The 7837-nt window shown below is 42.7% G+C and overlaps 1 pseudogene; it reads right to left on the reverse strand.

Moving 5' to 3' along the window:
- Window positions 1-3500: 3500 nt before the first annotated feature.
- On the reverse strand, window positions 3501-4362 carry LOC104966365 (polymerase I and transcript release factor pseudogene; annotated as a pseudogene).
- Window positions 4363-7837: the final 3475 nt, after the last annotated feature.

A 7837-nucleotide genomic window follows, 5' to 3' on the forward strand; every position in this document is an offset into this window, starting at 1 on the left:
CATTCCAGGTTGGATCCTCAGTTAGTGTAAGCTCTTTTTTCTGGCTCCATATGGCCTCAGCTGTCAAGAAACTCCACACAGATGTAAGGGAGTAAATCTCATGGCTTAGTGGATATTCAGGCCAAAATGAGCCAAAAACACACTGCGAACACACACACACCCACGCACTCCCCCAAACAGAAGGACAGCTGCTGATGCTAACAGGGAGACACTTGCACTGATGTGATGACAGATCAGCTGCTGATTCACACATCATACAGTAGTTTGAGTTAGTCCGGCATTCCAGTTATGGGATATCATTTGCTTTAACAACAGGTGGTGTTGTTTTGCAGGGGAGTGATTTTATTTGTTGTGATCGCAATGAATTATGCCACAATGAGATCTAATGCAATCCAACTTGTTTCATGCCCTACCCTAAAATAGAAAACTCCATTAATACCAAAACAAGCTTGCATGATTGTGTGGAACACTTCCTATACAGTAGACCACAAGGAAACTCTAATATATATGCATTGAAATCACAAATACATATTTATGGTGTCGGATGTTGAGGACATTTGTTTTACATGAGAAACCAAGATGGACAAAGTCATAGCTTCTGTCAGTCAGCTTGTTAGGACCTCACTTGTGATGGGGGCCCAGGAGGGAGTGGAGGAAAGACTGGTAGCTCAACAGCTGCTATTAAAGCAGATATTACACATCCATATGCTCCACTACAACCCCCCGTGCTGTGTCCTCCCTGTGTGAGCTGACCCTATGTACAGTAACAGAACACACAGCTCAGTAACAATGTGTTTTTATGATCCCCCGAACACCAGGGCAGGGCTTCTAAATTCAATGCCCAAAATGAGAGAAAACTAACTGAAGGAAAGAAAACATATTTAGTAAGTATGTTTGTGAATTCTTGAATAAGAAAATGTACACTAAAACCATTTAATCCCAGACTAAAACTAGATTGCCTGGCGTAAGGAAGAACATAAAGCTATTAATCCTATAACTGTAGATTTTTCTAAATTGTTGTTTTATCACTCAAAAGACATCTATTATATAGAAATAACTCCAAAGTCCAATGGAAAGACCAGCTTCGACCTTAAATGGCGACTTTGTTTTAAAAGGCACATTTCTAAATGACTAGGGGTAAAAAAGACACACCACACCTGTTTTACTCTAAAGCTTTATGGGGGCTATAGTCCAGTGTGCAGACTACACTGTTTTCCTACTTTATACTTCCACTCTGCATTCAAAAGGACATATCTTTGACAGCCATAAGGAAGATTAGCTTAACAGTGTTCAATGTGTTGCTGTGAGTTTTCTGTGGTATTCAACAGTACTAATGAGTCGTCACAAAGACCAACAATTTATGTGTTGACACTCTGTGCAAGTAGCCAAATAAACAGTGTGACAGTGTTGGGGGGTGTAGGTGGAATCTCTCTCAGTCTGCTGATTTTGAAAGAATGTGCTCTTGAAGGGCAACAGGGGAGCAGAACATTGAATACAGAACAACACATTGTGCTTAGCTTTTTTAATGAAGATACATCTGACGTTATGTCATGGTTGGCAACCGTTAACGAAGCCAGTGTTTTGAGTTAGTGGGTGAGCCAGAGATAGGCATTTCAGGGGGAGTTTCTCTTGCCACAGGGCCCATGGTGTTGGCTAACACTAGCAATATCCCAACCCCTGTTGTTTTTCTCTGTGTGGTATTCCAAGCAGATTGTATTGGAAACTTGCAGCCCTCAGCTTTATTAGATACTAATTAAAACGTTGATTTATGATTCTTTCCGATTTCGAAACAATTCACTCATCAAATTCCTTCAGATGTGTCGACAGAGATTAGCATTTATCAGCTCAGAGGTGTGACATGCTCACCCGCTGATCACTATGTACAAAACGTTGGGCTGGTATGCCAGGAAAAACACATATAGTGTGTAAGCCTGTTGGAATAGATTTTAATTTATAAGCATTCACAGTCAGACTATCTGGGTTGCTCAAGGTGGAGCTCTAATTTGACTTCTGCCCCGCTGAGAGAGAGAGAGAGAGAGAGAGAGAGAGAGAGAGAGAGAGAGAGAGAGAGAGAGAGAGAGAGATCCAAGCTGTGAGTCAAGGGTGGAAACTCTGAATGTTCTCGCGCCACTGTGTAAAAAGCTACAAGCTATTACACATCACACAGCAGCCTCACAGGCTAAAAAAAGAAACAGGGCTCCCCTCAACTCCCCTCAAGTGAAAAAAACTTGCTCTGCTCTCTGTCTTTTTAAATGAAACATCTGCCCTTCAGAGCTCTCTTCCCTCCACTCCTCTGCCTTGAACAGGACCTTGAGCGTGCTTGTGGTATTTTCCATCTTTGTTTTAAAAAAAAAAGGGAACGAGTGAAATTACGTTACGAATAAATTCCGTAAGGAATATGCAGCCAGCGAGCCTGCCTTGTATTCTTTAGTCCTATATATAGCATAGTGTGCTACGGAAGAAACATATCTGGAAGCCACCTGCAGTGGATACTGGGCATTTGACTAATGTACAGTAGATCTGGGGTCGGGCAGGGGGGTGTAGAGCAACATCTGGGAGGGTCTAAATCTCAGAATGATACACATGATCACTGCTACTGTTTGCTGTTTAAGAATATAATGTATTGAATCTGAGCTTAAAGTAGAATGCACTAAATTGAGTAATAGCTAAAAAAAAGTGCTTTTAAAGGGATCATAGGGCCTCAAAGAGATGATGTATTAAAACAAATCATATAAAGGCACTCATAAGGAAAATGTAGTAGATAGCAAACAGGAAAAACACAGGAAGCTGTGTTTTTTTGTAAATGAGTGTGAGTAATGTGTCCGGTAATTGTTTCTAAGGAAGCGGTGTGAATCAATCTTAAAATTCATCTTATAATAAATCTTATAATTAATTTCTGCCTTTGATTATGATCACAGGAATCAATTTTCCATTCAAGGAGGTTTTTCTTCCATGCAGAATTTGAAGGGATGTGGTTCGGTTGATGGTTAGCATAGACACATTCAGCTCATGTCTTATCAGCTTATAACTACAAACAAACTCTTCCCTTGAGGCGTTTGATTTATTAAAGGTTAGGGTTAGAGTATATTTCTCATAAAGGTGTCACACAAGTGTCCAAGCATCACTTAATAGATTAAATATTCTTATAAATGTGTGGGGAAATAAATGATAGGTACCATCCTATTTGTTAAATATTATCTATCCTGGGAAAAGCATTAGTGAGTGGCATGTTTGTGCTACTGCAGGCTCAGTGGTGAGAGATAGCACAGCCTGTCACCTGGGCGCATGCCAGCGATATGAAACCTTCAACCACTCCCTGAAATCCTCTGCACCTCAGGAAATTAAACACATTTTTTAAACCACCATGACCACTTACAGAATTCTTTTTTTCCAAGTGGCGTGTCAGTGTCATAACTTTCATTCACATTCAAGAACGCAAACATTTGTAGGGCTCAGCAATGGGCCACACCCTTCCCTAAACCAATAAGGTGGCACATAATTTACATACACAACTTTACAGAAAAACCACAACCACACACTGATACATCTTCACACACTCTCACCTGGTAGATCATGACTTTGAAGTTGCGTCTCTTGAGCAGCTCGGACTCGTTGTTCTCCAGCTTCTTGATCTGGCCTCCTTGCTTCTCCAGGGTGGCGTGCACGGTCTTGACGTTGACGCTGACCTTGCGCACTTTCTCCATCATCTTGTTCACGGAGTTGGACGTAGTGCTGTGGCTCTTCGACAGTTTGGTCAGCTCGCCCTGAATGCTGTTCACCGAGCGCTCCATATCCTGCTGCCTGGCCTCCAGCCCGCTCTGGGTCTGCTGGATCTGGTCCACTGCCCCGATGATCTTGTCGAGCAAAGTCAGAACCATCACCCCGTTCACCTGGGTGTCTTGCTTTCCAGCTTCGTCCTTGTCTTCGGCGGAGTCCCCCTCTGTACCCATGATGGACAGCTCTTTCTTGACTGCGGCGAGGGCATCGTCTTCGTCATCTGAGGGGGGGAGGTTGACCTCATCGTCTGAGATCTCAGTCAAGGTTTGAGGCTCCATCAGGGCACTCGTGGATTCCAGTGCTTCCATAGTAGCCATGTCGGTGGATTGGAAGTGTGTTTGAAACAGCCTTTTTCCACTTTCTCACCTGCTTCTCCCTTTCTTCTCTTGATCTCTACTCTTTTCTCCTCCTACTTCGTAACTGACTTATCTCTCTCCAGCATATAAGCACTCTGTTTTTCTGTCTGTCTGTCCTGTCTACTTAAAATCCCTGGAATCAGTCCAGTGTGCAGGGGCAGCCAAGAGATACTGGATGTTACCACATGAGCGTTGGGATGTGAATGCCACACCAGGCAGAGAAACCCTCCAGTCAAGCTACAGCTGGCTGGGTTTTTTCTCTCCACCCCCCTTATTTTCCATTGGACTCTCCCCCTCTCTTCAAACTCCTCCCCTCCCTAAATACACACACACACACATCGGTTAGACTCTACCTCTAGCTGTAGGTCCAGCCCGTCAGTGATTCAACAACACACCCCTTTGGTGTAGCCTCGTCCCATCAGCATGGTTGGAATAGTTAGAGCGGAGCTGCACTGATCCGCATGTATACAAGCTCAGGCATAGCAGAAGGAGGAATGTCTGCATGATCTCTTCCTGTTTCCACTCCTTTCAACATTTCTTTGCAGAGCATATTCAGTTGATGGAAGGTGGGATGGATTTATGATGGATGAAAGTAAACAGAAAGAAAAGGTCATAAAGAAGTTAATTGGCAACACGATCATCTTGTGATGCCTTCTGGAAGTATTGCTGTTGAAGCTAACATTTCATGTACCCCTTTCTCCAACACACAAAAGTATTTATGTACTTTGCTGCTAAAAGATTACTACTATAATTTCACACACACATAATCACTTTTTCTCTCTGCCTTCAGCAGCAAATATGATGGTCATGAGGCTGGCGCCATGACAACGCCATTCACTGATGAAGGCTGTGGCATGTGGTTGGTAGTTCCGAAAAAGTTTTTCAGTAGACCTTGAGTTAAAATTGTTTTGTCAAAATGATATTTCCAAAGTAAAAATTAAAATAACTTGAATCTTAAGTTCTTCATTTAGCACTGTTTTGTGATTAAGAAAATACTCCTATTTTTTTTCATAAGTCAATTGCATAAAATATAATTGTTTCCACACAAATCTGTTATGGTTGCAGTATCATCTACATTTCACATTGGGCACATGTGAAATTCTTTCAAATAGACTTGATGCAATGTTCAAAGCCTGAACAACGCTGTTTTTCTATTAATGTGCAATACTTTGTTTTACATGCTGCCTCAACAAAAACAATTACTAAATTGGGATCAATAAAGTATATCTTATCTTATAGTGTCGCTAATTGTCAATCACAAGGTAGCCATGCACTAAAGCGGCTACTTTATCAGCCATCGTACTCTCAATGGTAAAAAATGAACATTGAAGAAGAAAGAAGAGGTCGCCACTTTGTCAAAATAGATAACTCAGCATCTTCAGGAGAGTAGAGACTGTGGCCCCATCATGCTTCATCTTTGAAGAAAGACTTGTTTCATTGGGTGTGGTGGTCTGATCTTTCCACAACTGCTTGTGAACACATTTATAGAGAGTCAATCTCTTATGTGGAATTCATGGAAAGCATTCATGGAAAGAGCAACTTCCATTCAGAACCTAGATTTGTACTCCATATAAGTCTATGTGGCATGCTCTGCTCTCTTCTACACACAAGCAAACATTTGGAAAAAACATTCTACTGCATACACAGGGCACCCCGGAACGAGTCAGAAAGCTATAAAAGCTGTTAAGCTCTGCCCCAGTCATTTATGTACATTATGGGAGTTGCATGTTTCCAAAAGTGCCTGCTGGCAACCAGCCAGTGTCCTGGTTTAAACCCTGCTCCATGTGTAATGAAAGGGGGTAAAACGCTGCTGTGGCTGTTTGTAAGGGGAACATTCTACAGGATCTTGTTAGTACTGACTCAACGCTTGGCCAGTTGTGCAGTATTCCACCACATCTGGCAGACTTTATTCTCAGGAGCCCGAGGAGTGGTTTTGGTAGCACTTTATTCAAGGTAATACAAATTGAAGTATCATAAGCATCTTAGAGACACAAGTTGGAACAAGGATGATCATCTAATCAGAGTTTGATATAGTACAGACTATAACAAAATGAAGGGGGCAATACATCTCTAGCATGACTGATTATGGTGGAAAATAAAGGCTGATCAATATTCTTTTAATAGCACAAGCTCCAATGAGGATGTGTGATGTGAAAAGTGTTAATATTAGTCATGGACCCACAGAGGATACGCCCTATAAGCCCCCTCATGTCCTTTGAGCCTAGTTTTTTGTGGTTTAGTGGCCCACATGATGCTTGTTTTCGATCAGTTTCTTGTAAACTCTAATATCATTGTTTTTGCCAATGTTCAGAGTAAGATTAAATAATTCCATCTACCTCATTCATTTGTATGAAACCACCTTTTTGACAGAGCTTAGGTGTTATAGCGGAAGGTTCTGGTAAAAAAGGCAGGGTCAACAATCAAAAAGCCATCTCAACTTATGCCGGAACGCAAAGTATTAAAGGTCCCATGTCATGGCCATTTCCACTGATCATAATTCCATTGTTGAGGTCTACTAGAATAGATTTATATTGTGCAATTTTCCAAACTCACATTGGTTTCTCATACAGCATCTCTGTAAACTACGTGTATTCCCTGAATTTCACTCTCTGCCTTTAACGGCTCGTTGTAGCTCCAGTAGCTCCAGCCCCCACCCTCCCTGTGAGCACAGTGTGCTCTGATTGGTCGGGACGTTGTGAATCGCGCTAAGCTCCGTGGAGGTGTTGTTTCCTTGTTTAGCGATACACAGCGAAACACAGCCAAACTCATCCTGAGCACACACAAAGTCACAGCCGAAGTAAAAACAATAAGTGTGGCTTGATATTGAATAAGAAAAAGGTTGATAAACGCTAGTTGAGAATGGGTCTGCAGAGAGAATTTCGCAGCGATCCCAACTGTCTGTTATCAGCCTGTAGCCAGGGAGGAGAAATCAGCAGAGCTGCTTGCACTGAGTGTGTGTGTGAGGAAGTCCGTGGATTGGTCAATTTGGACCAATCAGCGGGGGCTTAACGTAACGGCTGCGCGGACGTAACGGCTCCACGGATTGGTCCATTTCGTTCCGGGTACGGTTGACATCATACGTACCCGGAAGAATCAAATGGACAATGACGTATCTCCAACGAGGCGTTTTGGGGAGGTATTTTCTGTGTGAGAGTTTTACTACAGGTTGTACTTTGAGGGTTTGTGACTCTGCAGACCGTTTACATGCATAAAAACCTTCATAACACAGAAGGGGACGGGTAATAACCAGAAAAGCATGACATGGGACCTTTAAGTAATTTGGTGATTCCACAAGGATGACTTGGTTATTAGTTCAGTCTCCTGAGTTCAGTCTCTAACCCTTGCTGTGTCCATGCTGTTTCCTCAGTGAAGAGGGACGTCCCTGCAGGGGCTGACAGCCGGCCCATATGTGGCCTCATGGGGACCATACGTTTGGTGGCAGGTGAGTTCAGTAGGCAAAATTCCTGCTGAAACGTTTGGTGGCATCATTTGGTGTATTGAGATTTGCGGCACATTTTCACACCCGCTTTTTTTCTAGGCAATTATCTGGTTGTCATCACCAAGAAGAAGAAGGTGGGAGATCTCCTGGGCCATGCTGTGTGGAAGGCTGTGGACTTTGACATCATCTCCTATAAAAGGACAATACTTCACCTGACAGACAACCAGGTAGGATGCTGTGGTTCTGAGAGTAATCCATGGGGGGG

Source organism: Notothenia coriiceps, unplaced genomic scaffold, assembly GCF_000735185.1.
Source record: "Notothenia coriiceps isolate Sejong01 unplaced genomic scaffold, NC01 NC01_scaffold00037246, whole genome shotgun sequence".
Classification (NCBI taxonomy): domain Eukaryota; kingdom Metazoa; phylum Chordata; class Actinopteri; order Perciformes; family Nototheniidae; genus Notothenia; species Notothenia coriiceps.